Genomic DNA, 26,319 nt, shown 5'->3' on the forward strand with positions numbered 1-26,319 from the left:
ATGACAATAAAGGGCAAAACACATTAAAACAATGTGTGTGGTTGTTTTTTTTAAAAAAATGTTATGGCAACTGATGAAGTTCTCAGATCAGGGGGCCAGGAACCAGTGACCCCCCAGATGTTCTCATTATGGAGGCCTCAAAAAGTGAGCCTGGGGAAGCTGAGCAGGCGACTCCTCCTTCCAGCCGCCGTCCACGGCCATTTCAGAACATCTTGTTCTTGGTGTTATTGTTTTGTCCTTTAAAGAATGTGTGTATTCCTTCCAAGACCAAAGAAATGCAATGAATGTTCTATGTGCAGTAGCACAGTATAGCAAAGCTGGTGGTAATTGCCACTGGTTGCGTGCCGATCATGCACCCAGGTGAACTTTGGGAACATCCTTTTGTTTATATATAACCTTTCCCCATAGGTGCCAGGCCAAATGTGACTCATAGATGACAGGCTTTAAGGATCCACACACAGGCGCTATTATTATTTTTAAAGAAAATACTTGTTTCATTACTGACATCTAAGCATTGCTTAATGATGGTTGATGAGAGAAGAAGAGACACTCCAGGCTATGTGCCGTGGCGTCTGTTTGTATTCAGTTCCCCCCAAACATATTCTTGAAGTGCAGAGAGGTATGTTGAGTGGAGAGATTTTTACTTCCAGTTCACTGGCATTTCCTTAAAGCTGGGAAAAAAATATGCTAGTCAATATGTCCATATGAGAAAAATATCCATTGTCACTGGCTGATTGGACAGGGCCTCCAAACATTCTTCACACTATTTATGGGTGGAGAAATAGAAATAATAATAATAATAATAATAATAATAATAATAATAATAATAATTTTTATTTATACCCTGCCCTCCCAGCCAAGGCCGGGCTCAGGGCGGCTAACAACCAATAATAAAAACGAGTTGAATGAATACAACTTAAAAACAAGATTAAAATACAACATTTAAACATTAAACAATTACAAAAACAATTAATAAAAATTAATTTTTAAAAATTAATTTTTTTAAAAAAAATTGGGGTTGGTGGGTCTTTCACTGATTAGTCTCCAGGGGAGGCTTGGATTTCTTCAATAGCTAAGGAGTAGGAATGTAAGAAGGCAGAGATTACCATTCCAAATTGTAATTATTACAATCAGCATTGTTTAATCTTAAATGCTGATTCATTATTTTTAATCACAAATTGCTGCAGAAATGTGAACTGAATTTAAGACTGGAAAAATGAGAAACTGAAATAACAGAAAGAAAATAAATGGACAGTTTTGTGATGTGTACCAAACAGATCCTTAAGTTCATAGGACTTTTTCTTTCCCACTTCTCAGGCCAAAACACAAGTTTCCTCCCACCATCCCACCCACCCACCCACAGTAGCTTCCTCTTCATCTCCCTGCCTTCCTTTGTAAAGAAACAGGAAGGCATTTTTCTAAGTAATCAAAGGCCTTTTTTTCTTTTGCAGGCCAGTCAGATTCAGTTCCTGAGTGTGAATAATCTTTCCTCTGAGCAAGTGGGTGACCTCAGCAGACAATCATCAGAAACGTAGTCTTTGAGATTAATTAATTAAGCAAAAGCAGTCACTTGAAATGTATTGTGATAAGAGTACTTTCTAAAAGTGCCTGCTGTGCTCTCATTCATTTCCTCCTTGTCTTGGTGTTCAGTTGGACTTTGAGAATCTAGTAATGCATGAAAAACTAACATCCTAGTACTGCCTGATCTTGCCTTGTGTCCATTGTACATGTGTGTGCGTGTATGCTTATGTGTTTTTGTGTGTGCATTTAATTATATTTTTATTTGACAAGATTTATGGGTCAGATAAAAATATATAGTCATTAAAAATACTGATAAAATAAAATGTTGAAAACAAAGTCCCATAAACGTGATCAAAATTTATATTAGGGGCTCTACCATTTCTCACATTACTTGCTTTTTTTGACCAAATAAATTGTGTATTAGTTTCCCAGTATTTCCCCAATAATAGACCAATTATAGCAATACCAATTAATTTCCAATTAATACACTTTAGTTAAAGTGGCTCCCCGTGTGGTGACTTTGATGCATTCCCGATTTTACATTTCTGTGTTCCATAGTCTTATTAATTTCAGTTACATTCCAGTTAAAATAGTAATCTCTTATACAGTAGTTGCATTCTTAATTATTTCTGTTTGTGTTATTATATTATATAAATTTATAAAACTTCAAGTGGGAAGCTCTGTTATCATTGGTTGGTCCTATGTGTGAAAGCTGTTATGTCCTGTCAGGCGTGGAGAGTCCTCCTCTCCCTTCCATAACTTCACAGATAAGAATTAACAAGCAGCTGATATATTTCTAGTCCTTTTATTACAGCATCATGTTTCAAGCACAAATACACAGCTCTCCGCAAGGAGGGCGGTTGGCTGCTCTAAATCCTCCTTCTGACTTCTGCAGCATTTTAGGTTCCAACGGGAAGTTCCTCCCTCCCCCGACTCCTTTGCTCTCTGATACCTTCGGACCTCCGAGTCCATGGTGAGGGGGGTCCCCCCCTACTCTCAAGTGACGTCTCAACTAGCTGCCCCCTTCCTTCTGGTTCCCTTGTCATTATCTTGTAGCTGGGTAACTCCTCTCTAAGCTGCTCAGCTTCTGTCTCTCTCTCTCTGCTTCTGAACACGCTGTGGACAAGGGGGGGCACTCTCCCCCCCATCTCTCCATCAGAGAGAAGCTGGTCTGCCATAGAACGCATTGCCCAGTCCTCGTCTTCAGACCATTCCCTGACATGTCCATGGAGGGGGAAGAGCCCCCCCCCTTGTCCACAGCATGTTTAGAAGCAGAGAGAGAGAGATACAAAGGCTGGAAGCTCCCTATCAGGGATGCTATACTGAAATGCAGGTGTTGCATTGAACTGTGGGATGGGCCCAATGACCCCCAAGATCCCACAGCAATCTCAAAGGCAGATTCTGTTATGCCCCCTGTCTTTTTTTCTTTTTTCAAAAAATATTTTTATTAAGCAATTCCAACATAACAAATTATCAAACCATATAATCATGTACTTCCCCCCCACCCCTCTTCCATCCCTCCCTCCCCCCCAACCAGGGACTTCCCTCAGCTCCTCTCTCTGATTTCTCTGCACATATTATTCTCTGCATGTTATAAAATTATACATATCCTTGCGTTGTCTATCTATCATGTTATCAACCAATAAATTTGTGTATGTTTATTCAAAACCTGCCAAGGAGTCCAGTTCATTTTGTTGTCTGTCTTTTTTTTTTAAGTTGTTAATCAGCCCATCTGGTATGCAGATGCTCATTTTGTTGTTCTGCCTGAGGTCTCAAGTGAGTAGCCAGATGATTCAAGGCTCCTTGCAACAGCCTTCTGATAATTTAGAGTGAATAAGCATCTCCAAATAGACTCTCCTTATTGAAGCCTCTTTTTAAAAGCTCTCTGCCCACTCATCCTCTTTGTTTTCCAAAGCTTATGAACAGCTAAAGCTACTAAGTATGTCTTGTAAAATGAAGTCACTGGTGGATGGAATGGATTGCAAACAAAAACTGTCCGAAACTGTAACCCAGCTGAGCCCAATAAATTGGGACAGTAGTGACACAAAAGGTACCAGACAACATCACAAAGGACTGATATTTCAACAGCAATGAGAAAGCAATGAGCATCACTGATGCTGATGTAATTATCATTGGGTTGTCTCCAAGTAAGTCCTATTCAGAATAGACTAATAATAATAATAATAATAATAATAATAATAATAATAATAATAAATTGAATTTGCCATTCTTCCTTTTTAAATACAGTGGTGCCTCAGGTTACATACGCTTCAGGTTACAGACTCCGCTAACCCAGAAATAGTACCTCGGGTTAAAAACTTTGCTTCAGGATGAGAACAGAAATCATGCTTCGGCGGCGCAGCAGCAGCAGGAGGCCCCATTAGCTAAAGTGGTGCTTCAGGTTAAGAACAGTTTCAGGTTAAGAACGGGCCTCCAGAACGAATTAAGTACTTAACCCGAGGTACCACTGTACTCGATCTCATAAGAATGGAAATAGAATCATAGAATCATAGAGTTGGAATAGACCACAAGGGCCATCGAGTCCAACCCCCTGCCAAGCAGGAAACACCACCAGAGCACTCCTGGCATATGGTTGTCAAGCCTCTGCTTAAAGACCTCCAAAGTAGGAGACTCCACCACACTCCTTGGCAGCAAATTCCACTGTCGAACAGCTCTTACTGTCAGGAAGTTCCTCCTAATGTTTAGGTGGAATCTTCTTTCTTGTAGTTTGGATCCATTGCTCCGTGTCCGCTTCTCTGGAGCAGAAGAAAACAACTTTTCTCCCTCCTCTATGTGACATCCTTTTATATATTTGAACATGGCTATCATATCACCCCTTAAATAAAGAGAGACAAAATATCAGGAAACAAAATAAGATCTGAGATCTCAACATAGTACTGAAAAAATGAATATCATCAAGTAACAATAATAATGGTGAGAATAAAGGGGAGATGTTGTAAAACAATGAAGCGAGAAAGGGTACAGATGCTTATGGGGCCCACCTGATCCCAGGGGATGGCACCTATAGACATACCTGGTGGCCACACAAAGGAATCATCAGTAGGGATGTGATGGGGTGACGGTGGAGAGAAAATATCTGAAGCTCCTACTTCCCCAAAGAATAAGCAAACTGAAAGTCGCCTTTCCTTCTAAATTTGCACTTCTCTGAATTTTGCGATGCAGTTCCTCAACCAAGGAAAGTCTACCAAGAATGCATACACAGTGATACCTCGGTTGTCAAACGTAATGCATTCTGGAAGACTGTTCAATCTCCAAAACGTTTGACAACCGAGGCGCAAAGGGCGGTCGACAAACTCAATGGAGAAAAAAGAAGAAAAAGCAGCAGAAGCCATTCGACTTCCAAGGAGTGTTCAAAAACGGAAGCAATTACTTCCAGGTTTTCGGCATTCAGGTTCGATTTCCAAGACGCTTGAAAACGGAGGTACCACTGTACTAGGAGAAGGTTCACATAAAAATGCATATATTAATATACATGTGTGTGTGTATGTGAATTTGTACAAATGCATTACGTTAGGGGAAGTTGCTTGCAAAAATGTATGTTTGGAGGAATGCAGGCTAAAATGCTCCCAAATTTTTATGAGGATTTTTAAAAAGCAGTTTGCAAACTGATGGGGATATGTGGCAAACTGAATTCAAGAAATTGAAATTGGCAGATTTATCCATCCTTAACTGTCAACTAATTTCTTCCCAAAGTCTCCTGATGAAGTGTTTCTACAAAGCAGAACAATATTTATTTATTATTAAATTTATATACCACCCGTCATCAAGAGATCTCAGGGAGGTTCACACATTGGAAATCCCCCCCTCTCAATTCTCCTTGAGCACCAAGAGGAGCTCTGAGCGGTTGCAGCTAGCAATCAATCAATCAATCAATCAATCAATCAATAATTTAAAACCATCTCTCTGATCCTTCCTCAATGTTACTGATATAGCATCACTCTGAAGCAATGCCAAGTAGGGGGCACTGGGAAATTTAAAGGGCAGCTTGCTCACTGCAGCAGTGCAGCACTCCTCTCAGTCACCACCCACATTGCAGCTGCCCCCTTGCTACCCTCATTTCCCAGTATGTTCTCCAGAGAAAGGGACATTTGGAGGGGATCTGGGACACTTTGCTGACAGCCAGTCTAAAACTGATCTAGGAAATGCTCATCTCTACCTACTTCCTCCTCCTTGACATGCAAGCTGTGCATGTGGTCAAGAACCATTTACTGTGGAGGAAGTATCCAAACAGTCAATCTCCTCCCTCTAGCAGTCTGCATTTGTAGAGCATTTCAGATATAGCACATTATGTAGGGATTCTGCATGTCTGTCTTAGCTTTCATCTCCATAAATAATAGTGGCAGCTCCAGGTTTTAGAGAGACCTTGGGAAAGATACTCACTGGGCCCTTGTCCTTTGGGAAAGGACCATAGCCCAACCATAGAGAATCTTCCGTGCATGCAGAAGGGTCTCCAGATAGAGCTAGGAAGACCCTGGAGGGCCACTGCCAGTCAGAGTAGACAATACTGAGCCAGATGAAGAAATTGTCTGACTCATGAGCTGCATGAGGCAGCTTCTTATGTTCCTGTTTCCTGAGTGGACCCACCACCCCTTCATTTTTGCTCTCACTGTCCATGCACTTGATCTCTCCCCCCTGGAATCAACCTGTAGAATCACCCAAAGAAGAAGGGCATGGTAAGCAAAAGATGTTCTTCCCACCATGCTTAGGTGAATGACTCAAAGAGGAGGAGCAGAACCAGAAGGCTCCTGGTTTGGTTTGGTTTGGTTTTGATTGACAAGACATAAGGGATCAGGTGGTCCCTCACATATGCTGGACCCAAGTTTTTAAGGGCCTTACAACCTTAAAACTGGCCTGGGAGCTTATTCCAGTGGGTCTCCTGCAGTGGAGTGGGCCTTGCCAGGTGCCCAGTGATGTCTGCAACCCCTTTTCTCTCTCCCTCTTTCCCCACATTTAATATAATTTCCTGGTATGCACCATGTGAAAGTCTGTCACACTGAACGGTTCTTCATTACAGATATTTGACACAGATGGAATTTGCCATGGTAGATTATCTCTATCCATTCTTCCAGGATTAGAGCTGCCCCATTAGTGGAACTCTTGGCTCTTCAAGAGGTGGTGATTAGATTATAAAAAGAGGTTGTGACAATGATAAGTAAAGGTTTCATGTGATTACATAAGGCCACAGTGCAGCGGAAACACCATGGCCTGGCCTGTTTCCCCCCCAACAGGCAAGGTTGTGAACGCTACATCTGGCAAGGATGCCTTGTAATTATGTGATGGATGAGCGAACTTCAGTTTATTTTGCTCCAAAATGTGGTTTCAATCACCCAGAGAAGGCCAAACCAGATATGCACCCCAAAGTTGATCTTTGAGGAAAAGCTGTAGAGGAAACGTCCATTGGCCTGTCCCTCATTGCCATGGTCCTTATCCAAATTGCTGAGCATGTGTGCAGCTGCTATTTAACCACCTTTAAAAGTAAAAGACCCAATATATGAATCTTCCATTTCAGATACACATACTGGTCTGCCCTTATGATATGTTTGGTTGCAGCTTTAGGGAACAGCAGGCATTGGGCAGAAGGATTCTATTTCCCTCCCCCAGTGCCTTGGTCTCAACTGACTTGGGTGTTACTACAACTGCTGGCAGGAACTAGTGGGAATTCCAGTCCAAAACAGCTGAATGACACCAGGATAGGGATGACTGACTGAGACAGTGAATGTTGATTTGGTGGGTAAACACTGGGGAGCCCTGTTACCCAGAGATTAACTGCAGAACTGCTGGGTGCATGTGAGGAAGTGATGGGAAACCTGTGGCCATTGAGTTGTTCTTGCACTCCAAATCCCATCATCAGCATCTAGCATTGGTCAGAGATGATGGGACATAAAAGCCAACTCCAGGGGGCTATGGGTGCTTGGGCAATCGCAATAATATAGTTTCAACATCTGAAAGGTCACAGGCAGGTATGGATGAACCTTTCAACTTCAGTCTATCTTAGCTTCTCATTTTACTTTAGTTCAATTCACTACATTTTCACATCATTTTCCAATTAAAAAAATAATAATCAATGTCCCGATGAAAATTTATCAGCATTTGTTCTATTTTGCCTAAAATGCATATGTTTGCAAGCAGTTTTATCTAATGCAGTGCATTTTGAACATTATTTCCCTTCACATTTTTAACATGTTCTTTGGCCGGAGAACTGTGTAATATCCAGTGCTGGCCCACCCATGAGGCAAGGTGAGGTGAGTGCCTCAGGTGGCAGGACCCATTAGTTAGATCTGGTGTCTAACTAATGCATTGCCTGCTGCTACTTCTTCTTCTTCTTCTTCTGCTGCTGTGGTAGCAGTGTCATCTGCAGCATGCTTCTTGGAGGCCAGATCTGTCATCTCCTTGGCAGCCCCTTCCAATGCCACCAGTACAGCCACCTCTTGGTGAATAGCTGGTCTCCTCTCACCCTTGTTCCTGATGTAGATCTTCACTCACCCCTTATTCCTTGGTGGAGAGGCACTGTTTTGTGGTTCACCACAGCTGCCCAAATGTCTTGTGTTGGCCCTGGTGATGAAATATCATGTACGAAATGAAAACAGAAGAAGAGAAGAAGAAGAAGAAGAAGAAGAAGAAGAAGAAGAAGAAGAAGAAGAAGAAGAAGAAGAGTAGTCGTAGTAGTAGTAGTAGTAGTAGTAGTAGTAGTTTGGATTTGATATCCCACCTTATCACTACCCGAAGGAGTCTCAAAGCGACTAACATTCTCCTTTCCCTTCCTCCCCCACAACAAACACTCTGTGAGGTGAGTGGGGCTGAGAGACTTCAGAGAAGTGTGACTGGCCCAAGGTCACCCAGCAGCTGCATGTGGAGGAGCGGAGACGCGAACCTGGTTCACCAGATTACGAGACTACCACTCCTAACCACTACACCACACTGGCTCTGTCCAATCCTCTTTTAAAGCTACCCAAGTAGGTGGTCATCACCACATCTTAGGGAAGGCAGGCAGGCAGGTGGGCAGGACAAGGAATAAGGCAAAAGACAGAACCATTTAAACATCATTGAAATGTCTTTGAAATAAAAAAGTTCATCTGCAGATGGAAAGCCAGTAGGAAGAGAAGCAAACAAAGCACTCTGGACAGAGAGTTCCACCCAGCTTGGACTCCGTCACATTACATGCTGTTCATGCCAACTCAGTTGCAATGAAGGAACACTTGTATTGCTGTATTATTTCCTCTTAGTTGCAGGAAAGAAGCTTATGTGTTCCTAAGGCTTATTCTTGGCAAATCAATTCAACTCTTGCTCAAAGCTGGGTGTGTAACTAAACTACCCACTAAGCTCAGAGAATGTCCTTCCGTCCTAAAGGGGGTGACAGGGTCTCCCAATTAGGGATTACTCTGAAGCAGGGGTCAGTCCTGGGACACGTGAAGAAATATAGATTGGGAGTGCCTGTAGCTTTGTGAAGAGGACATTTCCTTCAAAGCATGAACAAGAATGAACAAGAATGCCAAATATTAAAGATTAAGGAACAGGATGCAACTGGCCCCAGTTTCAGCATGGGCTTTTAGCAGTTAATCACTAGTCCTCACATCAAGCCCACAGCTAGGAGCAACCTTTCCTTCTCAGAAACCTGGGGGGGGGGGCATATGCCAGTGGTGGCTGGGGCTAGAGGCAAAAGTGGGCAGATCAATGAATGTGAATTTTTCCTTTGTACAGTACAGTGGATTGATTTACACACACACACACACACACACACACACACACACACACACACACCCTTCTCTATCTTCCATCCATCCATCTAGGCAAGCAAGCAGCACTGTTTGTGTACAAGGGCACATTCCAGGCAGGCAAAGCAAGTCTGGTGAGGGTTGTGGCTGAGGAGGGTGTGTAGCCTGAGGAGAATCCCAAAGGCCAGATCGGAAGGCATGTAGGACCAAATTAGTCTCTTGGACCTGAATGATAGTATCATAGAATGATAGGGAAGGGACCCCAAAGGCAATCTAGAATGCCTGACAGATGGAAGTTTTTAATATGTAACGCTGTACTGTTTTTAACACTGATTGGGAGCCGCCCAGAGTGGCTGGGGAAACTCAGCCAGATGGGCGGGGTATAAATAATAAATTATTATTATTATTATTATTATTATTATTATTATTATGGCCATCCAACCACTGTTTAAAACCTCCAGTGAAGAAGTTCACACTGTCTGATGGACTAGATCAAAGGAGAGCTGGGTCCAAATTGCCATGCTCACTTCTTCATTTCCCCCTATCATAACTTCAGTTCTCCACATTTCTGCAGCAATTTATGGTTTGTTCATTGTTGTTTTTTTTAAAAAAATCCTCATGAAAATACACCATCAAATTTCTCCTAATGTGACTAATGTCCACATTTTTCAAGAAATGTCTCCTACTACAATGCATTTTTCTGTGTTATTTTCAATAATGCATTCATTTTTATGTAGACTTTCTCCCAGCCTATATATTTTTGTAAACACTGGCTGCCTTTCAGAGTTCAGAGAAATGGGAATTTGGAAGGGTGGCTGTGTGTTTTGGTAGCCATATTGTTCCAAAAATTGTGAATTTGATAGTTTTGGCTTTAAATGCAAACTGAATTGAATCCCCCTCACCCCGATACCTACACCAAACGAAAGGCCCTGGTCTTAGTGGGCATAAGACAAACCGTAAGACAGGGGTACAGAAAGTCAGGTGTTCATCTTTTGCAAGGTGAAAGGAGGGCAGTGCCATGCTGATCTGTTTTGCAGTGTTTGAAGAAGGCCATTAATAAGGCAAAGCAGACACCTAGCTGTCAGGGATGTCTTCTTCATCGAATATAGTGTTCTGGTTTGCTGCCCTGGGTGTGGGCTGCTCATCCCTCGCAATGCAATCGAGACCTGGTCACAGAGGCCACTTGAAATGGGGACAGGTCAGAATGGGATGCAAACACACTGTTCAGGTATGAATGTTCCAGGGAGAGTGATCTGTGTGATGCAGCCAAGAGCAGGGGGGTAACTTCAGGGAGATGTTTTTGAGGTACTTTGAGGGGTTTGATTAAGGACAATGAAAATTAATCAAGCTTGCTGACATGTGTCCCATATATCATTCTTTGTACAGCTCTGGGGTTCCTGTGAATCATGGAGAGTAAACAGGTTCAGAAAAGATGGACCAAATAAGAGCTCTGAGATTAATATGTAGGAAGAGAGATGCTGGTCATTTATTTAAGTTTAAGTTTTCTCTGTTGTTATCATTATTGATAAATTTATATATATATACCGGTACATATAAAAGATTTCATACATATTGTTACAATATCACAGCACCAGCCTGTTCCTTAAAAGCAAGTGGCCTAAGAGAGAAGCAAGATACAAAGGTTCACCCTATCTATACTTAAAAACACTTACAATACCAAGAAGAATGACAAGATAATAAAATAATCTTAATAATCATAGAAAATTGTGTTGTTTTTTTAAGAATGAGTGACATAAAATTTATGCCATGTTTGCTACAACTATATTTATTATTTTCATTGATGAAGGGACTTTGGGAATTTTAACTTCATGAGGGAAATGTTGTTGTTGTTTAGTTGTTTAGTTGTGTCCGACTCTTCGTGACCCCATGGACCAGAGCACGCCAGGCACTCCTGTCTTCCACTGCCTCCCGCAGTTTGGTCAGACTCATGTTTGTAGCTTCGAGGACACTGTCCAACCATCTCATCCTCGGTCATCTCCTTCTCCTTGTGCCCTCCATCTTTCCCAACATCTGGGTCTTTTCCAGGGAGTCTTCTCTTCTCATGAGGTGGCCAAAATATTGGAGCCTCAGCTTCACGATCTGTCCTTCCAGTGAGCACTCAGGGCTGATTTCCTTCAGAATGGAGAGGTTTGATCTTCTTGCAGTCCATGGGACTCTCAAGAGTCTCCTCCAGCACCATAATTCAAAAGCATCAATTCTTCGGCGATCAGCTTTCTTTATGGTCCAGCTCTCACTTCCATACATCACTACTGGGAAAACCATAGCTTTTCATGAGGGAAATAGGGGTCGCCTAACAACTCTCAGGGACACGGGTGGTGCTGTGGGTTAAACCACAGAGCCTAGGGCTTGCCGATTAGAAGGTCGGTGGTTCAAATCCCCGTGACGACTCTGGGGTTGCAGCGTTCATCTTGCTTTACTGGCCAAGGGAGCCGGCATACAGCTTCCAGGGTGTGGGGCACAGAGTCTTGCAATGCACTGTGCTAAATCCTGTATGGTTTTTAATTGCATTTTAATTGCATTATATTATATTATATTATATTATATTATATTATATTATATTATAATATTGAATTGTATTCTATCATATAATAATTTGAATTTCATAGAATTCACATAGAATTCAAATTGTAACATAATGAAATATAAGAAGGAATACAAATACCATGAACAATCAATATTTAATCCAATAGATGTGCCATCACCTGTCTTCAACCACAAATCCACAGACATGCCACAGACTACCTGAATGAAGCTTGTGGTCCACTGATGGCATACAAACCACAGTTTGGGAACCTCTGGCTTAGGATCTGGACTTCCTTTTTGTTTGTGGTCCTCCGTCTCTCTGCACTCCTGATAATGATTTGAGGCCCTGCCTCAAATTCCTCAACGGCAAGAGGCAAGACTGGAGTCAACCAGGGACAGGACATTTCTATTGAGGCACCTACCTTGTGCATTGCCAGGCTCCATCACTGTGTGCTTCAGGTGAGTGGTGAAGACCTGGATTTTAAAAAAGATCATGCAATTTTTTCTGGCTCAGGCTGATATTAAAAGACCCCACACAGACCTACTATTTCCAGAATTCACTGGAAAGAGAGGTTAAAGGTTAAACCACTATGAAAATCGTAGTTGTATGAGGGGAATAGGAGTCACCTTGCATCTCTCAGCACTCTTAACAAACAACTTGCTCTAGATCTTTGAGGGAAACAATGACTGGTATGATACAGCTTTCAATGTATGGAGTGGATGTAGCCTTATTACATGTCATTGCCAGTTGGCTGACTTTTGTACATGCAATGGTAGAAGACAGTGTGCCAGATTAATCCCTGGGGATAACCCTAGGCAGTCCAAATTTTTTGGGGGGTGTCTTGCAAATTATATGCTAACATGTTTTTGTAATTTTTTTTCAAGATCAAAGAAATATTATTTTGATCTGTTGTTGTCAGGCCCCTAAAAGGCTGGTGCCGACTCTGCCTCTTTGGTAATCCGGCACTGGAGACACTACCTTGTTCTTTGCCTCAGGCAGCAAAATGTCTTGAGCTGGCCCTCCAGTGCTGGCTTTCTTTAGACAAAAACATTTTTGTGTTTGAGGTATGGGTGTGCACACAGAAGATGTATTAGGTATTAAAAGAAGGTGCTGATCTCAGTACTGTAATATAATAGCCTTTCAAGGAGAAAGGTTGCATCCTTAAGAAGGGAACCCATAATAATAATTCACTTCAGCGAAAGCTTGATAATTGTTTCATAATTGTTTTGCTTGGCCTCCTGCCAAGATCTGATTCTGAACTCAAAGCAACAGACAAAAGGAGAGTCATGCCAAGTAGATTTATGTGTGTGATATCAGGAATGTTTGAAACCACATTTCACTCATGTTTTCACTTGTTTCTGGTATCTTCCTCAGCTGTCTAAAGTTGGCCCAAGGCTTATGTAGCATTAATGTTGTATCAAAACACTTTGGAGTCAGCCAGTCGGGGGCCAATTACTTTGGTCCCAACTGGACTAAAGTTATCTGCAACAAAATCTCATGGCAATCAACAGGAGCCAGAACTCACTACAGCCCCATTTTGATTTCACGGGAATCCAAACAAGGCTAACTTTAGCTGGATGGGGTCCTTTAGGTTCCATACTTTTCATCCTTTTTCTACCATTGATATTCTCCATCACTTGATGGAAGAAAATCATCATCATCAAACCTTTATTGACATGACTTACAAACATTCAGAATAAATAGGCCAATGTGATCTCATCGCCATTTCAACAGTACAGTCATTTGCCAAAGAGAAAAAGAGGCGAGCAATCTATTTCACCTCTGTGGGACTCCAGCAAGGGCAGGGTCCTGTAGCGTACTTATGTGGCAGAAAATCAAATAGAGGAACTTAGCTACTGTCTTGGTGAGCTTCTGGTCTCTCCCCTGTAATAAGAAGCGTATAACCTCTGTCTCTGGTTTCCATGTATGCTCGTTAGTTTGAATCTTTATGTACTGAGGATGTGGTACCTGGGGGAGTGGATTGATTATATATTCTGGCACTCTCGCTGGAAAGGCAAATTTACATTGAAGGGGGAGATGGTCACTAAGCATAGGATCACCCGTGTGGAACTCTGCCACGAGGGGCAGCAATTTAGTGGGGACCAGAATATAGTCTACCACACTATCTCCTTGTGGGGAGAGGAAAGTAAAATTCCCAGAGCCTTCCCAGTCTGGCAGCCCATTAAGCCACACCAAAGCCTTGGTGGTAGTCAGCTTGGTGAGCCGTAAGCCAGCCAGGTAGATTTCTAAGTCCCGTGATTCTTGTTCCCATAAGCGGAAGAGCAGTAGAGTCCAAGATCTCCCAAGCTTTTGTATATACTTCTTGCCCTTGGCCTAGGCGGGCATTACAATCCCCTGTCAGGACAATGGGTAAATTGGGGCAAATGGTGTCCAGATTCTCGAGCATGTGTGCAAGGAGATCCCATTGATGGTTCTTGGCTGTGACAGTAGAGGAGGGAGAAATATACACATTGACCAGTAACATGACCTGGCTTTCCATCTCTATCTTTGTTGCTAAAAGTTTGCAATTTGCATTGGCCGAGAGAATGTGTTCACATTTTATATGGGGAGCCACCAGGGTTAGCAAGCCACCCGAGGGGCTGCCTTGCTTGTGGAGTTTGACTGCCAGAACCGCAAAGGTGTTATAGCCGGCAAAGTCAATGTGCCTTGTCGACCAAGTTTCTTGTAAACAAACTATGTCGTGCTCTCTTATTAACTGTCCTCAAGTAGCCAGTTTGGGAGGCGAGATCGCTAGGATTGAGAGCATCAACAGGAATGTGCGTCCCAGAAATTGTTCCCGGGGGTTCTTCTTCTGTTGAGGTGTCCTCTAGTGCTGGCATAGCCAAGTCAGCATTTGCAAGGCAAGATGAAGGTTGATGTACTAAGATATTAACTTCTTGCAGATGGGCTTTGAGGCAGTCCTGGAACACAGGTGGGAGAATAGGTTGCTTTGTACTTTGTTAGGCATTATGTTACCTAGCGAAAATGTTTCTGGTTGGTCCTCGGCTGGAGGCAATTGCAGCTCAGCACTCGGGGCGATCAGCTTCCCAGTGTGTGTCTCCTGATCGAGTTCAGACAATCCCCCAGACATCTGTGTAGTTTCTGATCTTGCTTGCTCGTCCTCTGTAACTGTGGTCAAAGTCTGTTCTATGGACAGAAGTGTGGATGAAATATCTATAGTGTCATACATGTTGATTCGGCGTATAGTTGGATCCAGTCCCTTGGTCTGCAAATGCCTTTCTTGGTTGGGTGAGCATCTCCTCTTTGATGGAGGAAAACGTTACAAGTGTATTTTTCTCAAGTACACCGGAATTATACAGGAATTATATTAATGAGGTGAGGTGTTGTGTTCCATCAAAAACATTTCAAAGCAAGAATGTGGCCTCCGGGTCTCTCTATTCAGTCCTTGTGACTCTCCCAGGGCCCCTCAACTCCCCAGCCCACACCCTCTTTGGCCTTGTCTGCACCCTTCTTGAGTGCTTGGGGTTGGAATGTGCCCTTATAGGATGATAATGCCTTTGCCTTTTGCTGGCCTGGTTGTAGTGATGTGGGTGCGGGAGAGTGTGTGTGGAAACCTCTGACTTTTGCATAACTGGAACATAGCTTACGGTACAAAAGGAAGAGCCACATCCATTACACCACGCACTTCTGCCACACCCACCACAGCCCTCCATCTGAGAAAGGGGTCCCACCTCTGTTTTAAATGAACCATCTGTACACTTTTTCTAAGCAAGTGCCACTAAAATGGCTGGGAGCTGTGAAATATATTTTGATTATCTGCATGAATGGGTGAGGGGGCACTGGTGGTGGCAGAAGCAAAGGAATCAGAGGCATAAGATGACATTGTACACGTGTCTACTCAGAAGCAAGTCTCACTTATTTACTCCCTGATAATGGTGCTTAGGATTGTAGTCTCATGAAGGGATTTATTCCATGGAAAGTAAAACCTTGAAAACTGTTAAACAACAAACGAATGAGGTATATTTTTGACACCTTCATACTCAACACATTCATCCAGAAGATAGTATTTCACTGGACAGCTCTAGCAATAGCATCCTTCTCATGAAGCTTCTGTAGAAGACAATACAGTATCAAGTAAATGATTTCAATTTTGTTTTTCATTTATTGTTCTTCTTTATAAAGGCAGAAAAGCTATTTTGTATACAGTGGTACCTCGGGTTACATACGCTTCAGGTTACATATGCTTCAGGTTAGAGACTCCGCTAACCCAGAAATAGTGCTTCAGGTTAAGAACTTTGCTTCAGGATGAGAACAGAAATCCTGCTCCGGCGGCATGGTGGCAGCAGGAAGCCCCATTAGCTAAAGTGGTACCTCAGGTTAAGAACAGTTTCATGGTTAAGAACGGACCTCCGGAACGAATTAAGTACTTAACCCGAAGTACCACTGTACTTGTGCGCCTTGCTTCATTAATCACGGGCACATATTACTCAAATTCCATTGAAGGGCAGGTGGAGTATGGAGTAACCGATAAATGAAGTACTTTCTCTAGTTCTGATTTATAATGGCACACAGGAGTCAGACCATTGATCCATCTAGCTCAGTATTCTTTACTCTGACTGGCAACAACTGTCCAAGGTTTCTTGCCTTACCTAGAAATGCTGGGAATGGAAGCAGAAACAGAAGCTCTGCCCTTCCCAAATAATGGAGGGAGTACTTGGCGGATGTGCTTTTCTGTGTTATGTAATATGCTAAGCATTCTATGAATTTTATCTCTCTTCCTGGTTTCAGTAAGATAGGCTTGTACTGTTAGAGCAATACTGCAGTTGTGGGAGCTGAGTCAGAGAGAACGGCGGCTTGGCTAAGGCCACTTCATGAGCTCATAGCTGGGGTGAGATTTTTGCTAGTGCTGAGCTACAGACGCTACCCCATTCCAGTGGGTCCATTCACCTGCCACAGAATGAGGGACATCCATGGGAATCCTAAAATAAATATGCTTATGGGGGCTGACTTTGACAGGGGACAGCAGCTTCTCCTCCTTCTTCAAACTGAGAGACAGAGTGGAGCAACCGCCTCAGGTGGCAGAGGCTAAGGAGCAGTGGTGGAAGCCCCCCACCCCATTTCTCCTGAACCCCACGACTATTCCTCCAAATTAGTTTGTTGCTCTCAAGTGTAAAAGAGGACATGATCCCACCACCAGAGATGCAGTAAGATTTAACTGTCAATCCTGTTGCCTTCTGTATACAGTGTAGAGGTTAGAATGAGCCAATGTGGTATGGTGGTTAGAGTGTTACACTACAACCTGGTATACTAGATCTCAAATTCCCACTTGGCCATGAAACACCATCAGTCTATCTTACTGCAAAGGTTTGTTGTGATTTTTGATGATAGAAGGCAGCTATTTCCATTCTGACCTGTATTTGTCACTATCAGCACTGTTTCCATTCTGCAATAATTCAGCTACAGTGGTGCCTCGGGTTACATACGCTTCAGGTTACAGACTCCACTAACCCAGAGATAGTACCTCAGGTTAAGAACTTTGCTTCAGGATGAGAACAGAAATCATGCTGCAGCGGCCCAGCAGCAGCAGGAGGCCCCATTAGCTAAAGTGGTGCTTCAGGTTAAGAACAGTTTCAGGTTAAGAATGGACCTCCGGAACGAATTAAGTACTTAACCCGAGGTACCACTGTACCACTGTAATGGGGTAGGAGAGCTGAAAATAATGTCAATATATTTCACATCTGGCAACCAATGCACCCCTTCAGTTTCAGATAGTACATGGGTAGACAAGTCTAAAAAGCCCGGGACACAAATTTTCACAGCTCTCTTGCCAGACATAATGTATTGGAAGTGTATACTCAATTCTGACCAAACTAAGCCTCCTAGTGTTTATTTTACTCTGGGGGGCTTATGATAAAGCCCCCTCAAATAGCAGGGGCACAAGGGATGGGTGGATCTATTTGTATTCAGCATATCTTTTAAATGCACTCATTCATAAATCAATCCGATCCCAGTTCTGCATTAGTCTCTGGAGAGAGAGAGAGATTCCATTCAAACATGAATGTTTTTGAACATATATGATCACAAAACACACATTTCTAAAGGCATTTTATGGAGAAAATCCCCCAAACCCATGCATTTAAGTTGATCCCTTTTTGAGCTCAGAGCAGCACTGCAGAATTTCCAACCCACACATTAGCATGTGAGCTACAGATCAGGAGAGTTCATACTGGAATTTGCACAGAACAGATTTCTCCAGCATTGTGCGTAGAAGGGTCTCCAAAATGCATCTCATTGTGGCAGCAGGTTATTCTGAGAACAGGCATTCCTTCAGATGCTTAGGTTCCGAACAATGAATGGCTACAAGCACCGGCACGTCATGCTTCATGTACAATAAGAGAGATCTAAATGGCCACAGCCGGATCTGGAATGCTGTGATTTGATGAGGCAGAAATACTTCCTCAAGAGCTGCAAGAAGTCATTCATTTATACAGTAGAATCTTCTTGAAGCCTTCAGATATATCCAAGGGTGTGTTACATAAGTTGCTTTGTTCCTTGCTCTTGCTCTTTGGGATTCAGCTGTGACTGTGGCCAACAGCATGCAATTTCTGTGCCCACACAGAATTGTTAAGGTCTCTTTGACTTGGAGTAAAGTTTACCTTGGTTGCACAGTTGGGGAGTTGGGTCCAGAGGACTCTGCCTTCCAGAAAAAAATGTGGCACTCCCTAGACTTTCCCCCTGTGCTCACCTCCTTAGGAAAACTGCAGGAAGAGAGAGTGATCCAGCAACATTTGAGCATTTTGCATTATCTTTGGTTCTTCCCAACTTCCTATCCTTTAGAGCAGCCAGATGCAAAAGTGCAAGGCTGCAGAATCTATAAGTGTTCTGTAGAAGAGGCCATTTCAGCAGGTAGAATCACAGACACTTAGGTTGGCAACTAAGTGACTATTTTAATCACAGAGTATCCAGAACCTTCTTTTAATACCTAATGGTTTGTAACACCACACAAGTCTCCTTCCACTGGCAGTAAAACAAAGATGTAAAAAGATTTCAAATGACTTAAAATAAAAGTACTTGATTTTTCTAAAAAGGATTGTGCATTATTGGGTTAATGAAGATGTAGGCTGCAAAATCTTTCTTTTGGAGAAATTAAGTTCACTTGATTTTTCTTGCAGCTGGGAGGCATCAGCCACATGACTCCTTCTTGCTTGTTCCAGGAAGCATGAAGAGAAGAAGTAAGAAGCAGGTGCTGCTGAGAGCCTGCAAAGCCACACCCACTTGCAACCTGAGCTCTGGGTCAGGTTAACTCTTTTGTGCATGCAAGTGTGAGTCAGTAACTGTATATTTCAACACTTTTTATATCAGCTGTGCAGAAGTGAGATAACCAGATCAAAATGTTCAGTGTATAAACTAGTGGGTTGGGAAATAATGTGATCTATCAAAGAGGACATTTTGACAAGCCAGCTGGTTAAAAATATTTGTTTCTCTCTTTGTGGGAATTGGATTAGAAGCAGCTTTACCTGTGAGAATAATTAGGGAGCAGGGCATTAAGGGGGAATGTGTGTGTGTGTGTGTGTGTGTACATTAAGCTAGGAGAAGGAAATCAGGCTTCCAAGGTGAATGTGAAAAAGCAGAAAGGGTAAATCTACATGAGTGATCGCAGTGCTGGTATATCTCCTAGTGCATTGTTAAAGATAGCAAATGAAGTTGCTGGATTGGGACCTACAGCAAAACTGGAAAAAGCAAAGCTGGGGTGGGGGAAGATAATGGTATGAATGAATGGGTGCAATTTACCCATTATATTCAGAGATCCAGTGTGTTGTAGTGTTTGAAGTGTCGGTCTAGGAGCTGAGAAACAAGGGATCAAACCCCACTCAGCTATGAAGCTCACTGGATGATCTTAGGCCATCATTGTTGCTCAGCCTAATCTACCTCACAGGGTTGTTGTGAGGGTAAAATGGAGGGAGGAGAAATATATACACACCATTTTGAGCTCATTGGAGAAAGATAAGTACAGCCATACCTCGGGTTAAATATGCTTCAGGTTGAGCGTTTTCAGGTTACGCTCCATGGCGACCCAGAAGTAACGCGTTCCGTTACTTCCGGGTTTCGCCACTCGTGCATGTGCAGACGCTTAAAATGACATCACACGCATGTGCAGAAGCGGCAAATCACGAACTGCGCAGGTGCAGACGCGCAGTCGCGGGTTGCATTCTACTCAGGATGTGAACGGTGCTCTGGAACGGATCCCGTTTGCATCCAGAGGTACCACTGTAAAAAAAAAAAAGCAACAATTGATTGTCTAAAGAAAATTGAAATGTTTAGAAGTTTTGCAACTTGTTTAGAAATTGCAAAAACATCTGTAGGATACCAGGATGGTGAAAGCTTCTCTAACCATGATTTTTGCTCTATCCATAGCTGAGATTATTTGTGTGTGTAATTTATTATTTATTTCAGTTTTCAAACTATAACAACATGCAGATAAACAACTGAACAGAGTATGTGACGTTACAGCTTATGAGTCTACTGAACTCTTCACACCTGCTAAGATCATGCTGCTTTTTGTATTTTTTCTTTGTTACAGGTTGTGTTTCTGGAGTGAGGTATACAGTGCCATATAGTCGGCCGGGGGGGGGGGGGGACTAGTTCTCTCAGACTTTCATGCAGTTCAAATTCTTGGACTGATTGCCAATTAGCTACTGGGTGCTACTTTGGGTGTATAAAGCCATGCACAGCTTGGAACCGGGATATCTGAAAGATCGCCCAGCTGATTATTCTGCAGGTGAGGACCACTTGCTTGTGGCACCTTATCAGAAGTTCCATTGTGAACAGTATGAGAACCAGTCCTTCCATGTCATTGCACGTTCCCCTTGGAATTCCCTCTCGTTTAATATTAGACAAGCACCACCTCTGTTGTCTTTTCAGACCTTCTGAAGAACTTCCTCCTTCAACAAGCCTTTTAAGCTGAGATCTATCCCAGTCTGCATCCATATTGGAATTCTGTTTAGGATATTTCAAATATGCTTATATTGCTTTATCACTTGTTGTTTGCTGACTGAGCACTTTTGGGAGAAAGGGCAGGACATAAATTCAAATCACCACCACCACAAATTGGGTTGGTCTTTGTAAAGTAAAATTGTGAATATGCAGTCAAAACAAAAAAAGCCAAATAATACCAGTCAACAGGGGGAGGATGTGTGGGCAAGTGAAGCTGTCTTGGAGGAGCAGGTATTTGGGGCCAACCTCTACTCTAGGAGTGGGAAACCTTCTCAGTCTGAGGTCTGCATGCCAGTGCTGGGCAAGATCAGGCACAAAAAAGTAGGTATGGCTACAAGTGTACAATTTTGCCCTTAAACAGGATGGTGTGTCCTCCATCCAGGTGAGCAAAAGCCTTCCCCACAAGGACACATCCCACCCAGGCAAAACTGCTCAAAGAGGATGCAAAGCTGGAGTGGTAAAGGACACGGCCTGAGGGCCAGATAGAGAGGGTGGGGGAGGGGCTGCTGCATTTGGCCTCTGGGTCAAATGGGGTGAGATCCCCACCCCTGCTTATTCTGTTGCAGGCTTCAAAAATCATTATGTGCAGCCATAGCTACAGCTTTGTTTTGTGCCAGAGGTTCATGATATTAGTTCCCCATTGCTTATCTCTTTAAGAACTGAGATTTCTGCACCTTTCTGCAAGGAGTGCCAAGCAGGACCTTGAGGCAAGATTTAGCTAGGCCTGTGACCTGTATGTAGCTGGGCACAACTCCCACCATCCCAGAAAGGGTTTTATTAAAGATTTCCTTGGTTTACAAAAGTATGTGCAATGTCTCTCTCTTTTCAAGTAACATTTTTTTACAGATCAGTTTTGTTTGTTGAGACATTAGGAGGAAAAGGGGGAGAGAGGTGGAGGTGGGGAGGTGGGGTGGTGATGTTTCTATTTTATATAATATATGTGAGGGTTTGTGTCAGCCTGTTCACTTGTGTTCCTTTGGTGGTGAGAGAGGTTGGGGTTGGCCTAGGGTGTGGTTGTTCATTTGTGATTGGTGTGGTGATCTTTGCTTTCATGTGTGAGTGGGGTGGGTGGGTGTTTTGGATCAGGTTAGCCATATTTATTTGTATGCTGTTGGTGGATTTTTGTCATTGTCTGTGTTGGGCTGTGTGTGTGATGAAGGGGAGCCATACCAGGGTGAAGGCATCTTCTTCTATTTGTCCCCGTGTCAGTTTCAGTTTAACCATCCCAGAAAGATGTCCATGCTGACTGGGGCTGATAAGACTTGGAGTCCAACAGCTGGAGGGTTCTCCATCTGTGGCTTAGACCTTCCTTTCCAGACTCAAGGCCTTTAGAATAGGTTTTAGCACATAGTGCAGCTATGTGGATACAAGATGTTTTGTTCCAGCAGTGCAATGGACATATGATGTAACAGGCAGATGGGAACTAATGACGTGAGTGGTTTGCAAAATTACCTAATCCTTACGCTATGTCTTGGATCAGCTGTACTGCTAGTTCCAGTAAGGAGGACAACGGAACCAACAAGGAAGACAATAAACATTGTTACCATCACTATCTTCATTCAAGGAAGAATGGCAGAAAGTTTTATTAATGAAGTACTGTGGTGTCCAAAATGGACACGAATGAAAGGAGAGGGAGGAATGGGAACATGTCATGTAGATTTACATCATTTTTACAAGAAATCAAATGAGGAAAATGACAGATATTATGAAAGGTGTCAATATGTATCAGCCTTCCCTGATTCTGAGTCAGGACATACAAAGAGAAGTATTTCTTTATAAAATGCATAACAAATGTCTGAAATTTAGTACTAGATGATGTGGCAATTGCTTATCAGATTAAAAAATCAGGCAAATTCATATACAATAAGTCTATCAATGGATATTAGCCATGAGTCAAAATGATGACTGCAGGATAGGAAATGGACATGGGACTAATATAGGAGGGAGGGACTGGATCTGGTACATGGGCCTGATCTTTCTCCCACCCTCAGGGGGCCAAATTGGAAAGGTGAATAGATCAAAGTGAGCAGAGCAGTGAATGTGGGCTTGTCATTTTGGCCCAGCTCTAGACCCCCCCCTAAATATAATTATTAACAGCTACTAGTAAACAATCGTTGCATTTATCTGGAACCCCTTCTTTACAAAAATTGTGTACTGAACATACAGTAGAAAATGTTTCTGATCCTGAAGAGTTCACATCCAATTCTCAAACCCTCTTCAGGTGTTCTTACTCAGGCAATGAAAGGAGGGGATTGAAATGAGAAGTTTGGCCCTGCTCCCTTTGTCCATCCTTGTTACCTGTCTCATCACCTTTCACATGTTGGGAAGGGAATGTCAGCAGTGGAGAGCTTTCACTACTCATGCACTTAGAGCTCCCCATGCAGTTCAGACCCATAGAAGGTCAAGGTTCTAAATCTCATGGGGAACGCACACAAATGAAGCAAGCTCCCAGCTTCAGAAATCCAGGCTTCAACACATTGAACGTGATAGAGTCAGTGATGAGAACATGACTGAGGGGGTGGTGCCAATGGTCTCATTCCTGCTGTCCTCCTTCCTTGATGATAATCATGGGGATGAGTGTCAGGATTCTGGACAGGAGAATAAACAGCTGTTGATGGCTTAAATGTGTGCTGCAAGTAAGGTTGGCTAGAACACACTCCTGACAATTTTATTTTATTTTTTAAGTTTTTATATCATTTGATTTCTTTAAAAAATAAAACACCTATGAAAATAAAATATTAACTTTATTAATAAAAACTGTTTTAAAAATATTCAAAAGATGATTAAAATCAACAGCAGCTAAAAAGAAATAAAGCACATGTCTAGACAGTCTTGCCAAAACAATGTTTTTTAAAAGAAGGCACCAAAAATAGTGCAGCAAAGGTGCCTGCCTGATGTCAACAGGCAAAGAGTTCAAAGTGTAGTTGCTACCACACTAAAAGGTTGTTTTCTTGCAAATGTAGAATAAGTATGACATGGCACCTGCAACAGTGCCAGTCCTGCAATTCGTGTGAGCATACATAGGTTAAGGGGAATCTGCAGGTAAACTGGTCCTAAGCTGTGAGTAGCACCTTGAACTTGTCCTGGTAGCAAACAGACAACCAGTGCAGCTCTCTAGGCAGAGGGTCTCACTCCTGCCATCAACCAGGCTGCAGCCTTCCGCACAAAGTATAGCTCACCAGTCCAGTGCAAGGATAGCCCCGCATTGCTGTAATCCAATGTTTAAGTCACCAGTGCCTGGAGTACTGTAGTTAATTCCATCTAGTGGCATCCTAAGTGTATAGGGGACTCAATGGGAAATTTCTCAAGTCTCCTTAAAATTCCTTTGGATTTTCCTTGAAATTTGTCAGACATTTTGTCTAAGAAACCCCTACATTTGATTTTTGCTCTTGGTGACATGTTGGTGGCAAATCAGGAATTATTTGGCATGTTATCTCAACCTCACAGCTGTGACTGCAAAGTTTCCTTAGATATATATTCGCCAAACAAAATGGCAGAGCCACGTGACCCAACATGGAGATACAGCACCAAAAGGGATAAGTGAATTATCTATGCACATTTGATTGATTTTCTTTTTATGTATTTAGGTCACATTACATAAACAGGGAAATTCAGCTAGATGTAAAACCAATGAAATTTTTAATGGGGAGCAAAATGCAAATCCTTAGATTATCTTGATAGATTGCAAAAACAAATATTGTTTACAACCTTCCAAAGATTCTCCATTTCAGTTCTAGTAATGTCTTGTTTTATGTAAGAGAGTGATATCAAAACAACATTCCATTGCATCAAAGCTCTTTGTTGCAACATGTTCTTCTGTGGTTTCCAGATCTGCTCCTTTTTTTATCAGCGCACCAGACACTTTCAAGTTCCCCCCTTTAGCTTGTGAAAGTACAGTTTGTTGCTGTTTTAAATTACAAGAAATAATTATGAGGCCAGCATGGACATTGCAGCAATAATGATGGCAATGATTCAAATACATTGATTTTTTTTTAATGACCCTGGAATCATCTATGCATCTTTATGCAAGACAGTTCATATTATGGTAATATCAAATATTTGCCCAAGAAGTTGACCTAAGAATAGAATTGGAAGGAACAAGGGGTCATACCAAATTTTAACTCCATGGATATACAGGAAAGCCTGACCTGTGATTAAAGGTTTGCGGATGGTCTGGTGACTCGGTTTGTTACCTGTAGGTCATCTTTGTTTATGGGTCATGGGATGCAGCAGGCAATACTATTTCAAAGCAAACTTACAAAAGACGTAGCAGATGGAGCTCGAGAGGATGACAGATGCAAAAAGCTTGCATGGGTAGAATAGGTGGAAGGAACTTGTTTGGCTAGAGCGGGAGAGAGAGTCTTAAGTTAGTGGGTAGATGTGGTGGGGTGTTTTTTTAGCACCCCCACATGTGAAAGGCAGTAGCAGGAAGTCATCTAGTCCAAGAGCAGAAATATCTAGTAAATGGTCTTCACTGCTGTTGGATATGATGTCTGTGTATATGATGTCCTCCAGTATTTGAAGTGGTCTGCTTCTGAGAATACCAGGTGTGGGAAATGCATATGAAAAGAATGAAGATTGAAGTGTTGAGTGCACAGAGCAACTTAGAAACAGATCCCAACTTTTTAAATGCATGGATACAAGGTGAATCACGAGGGCCATGCACACTGCTAATCCTCTGCATGTTTACCCAAAAGGAAGTTCCCCAGTAGTCCATACTTACATGTTGCTTTATTCACGTTTGCATGGCATGACACTGTTATCAAAGAAAGCATTATTGGTTCCAGGTCCCAAGTTCTGGAAATATGGGGATTTGTGAGCACATTCATAATGCCTTCACGTAGTAACAACAGTCAACCCACACAGATCTGAGATTCTAGGTGATCCAACACCTCTTCATTTAGTAAACTATACATCCAGAATTTCAGCAGTGTGGATTATATCTGCTGAATTACAAAGAAAATACAGATAACTTGTGCTCCTGAATGCTACACCCTGTATGTTCTACACTTATGGTACATTTATGCTATATAAAAATGAATAAAGTTGGAATTCCTTCCCTCTCTCTCTCTCTCTCTGTCTGTGTGTGTGTGTGTGTGGATGCATGACAGAAACCATTTGAAGATACTTAGTCTGTATGACAATAAACTTTCTGCGTCATCTGGATAGAAAGTCTCAATGTACTCACCTACAAAGATTGTTCCTATCCCAGGGGAGTCATGTTACAAGACTGGGATGATGAAAGTTCATTCTTTTTTATCTACTGCAGGAATAAACCCTGTCACTCACAGCATGGACGTATGTCATCTTTTAGAGTATTATATCTGTAAATAAAGTGACACATAGCTGTCGTTTCAGTTACAAAAAATACATTTTTGTTAGCATCTGTCTGTCTCAAGAGACAATGGAGTGCTTACAGGGAGGAAGATAAGGTTGGCATGGTGCAATCAGACCAGAAGGAATGCTGCATTGGCTCTGCTGGTGCATTTGCACTGCACCAGCCTCACTGCTGCCTCACTCTTCTCCCTCTACCTTCCAGGAAGCAGCAGTGATGTAACCAACCAA

At 42.4% G+C, this 26,319-nt stretch overlaps 1 long non-coding RNA gene across 10 annotated transcripts in view; it reads right to left on the reverse strand.

Annotated features, from left to right (window-relative positions):
• Window positions 1-444: 444 nt before the first annotated feature.
• Window positions 445-26,319, reverse strand: part of LOC310695848 — a 37,928-nt gene continuing 12,053 nt past the window's right edge. For 7 of the 10 annotated variants that reach the window (XR_014520285.1, XR_014520286.1, XR_014520287.1 and 4 more), the window contains exons 3-5: window positions 25,943-26,078; window positions 12,221-12,272; window positions 4,367-8,094 (exon numbers count right to left, since the gene is read on the reverse strand). This is a non-coding gene — a long non-coding RNA (uncharacterized lncRNA). Of the gene's footprint in view, window positions 672-4,366; window positions 8,095-12,220; window positions 12,273-20,004; window positions 20,029-22,237; window positions 24,659-25,942; window positions 26,079-26,319 lie in introns of those variants that run through there. The other 3 variants (XR_014520284.1, XR_014520292.1, XR_014520293.1) reach the window with 3 other exon arrangements.

Source organism: Podarcis liolepis (genome assembly GCF_965112155.1).
Source record: "Podarcis liolepis genome assembly, chromosome: 16".
Classification (NCBI taxonomy): Eukaryota; Metazoa; Chordata; class Lepidosauria; order Squamata; family Lacertidae; genus Podarcis; species Podarcis liolepis.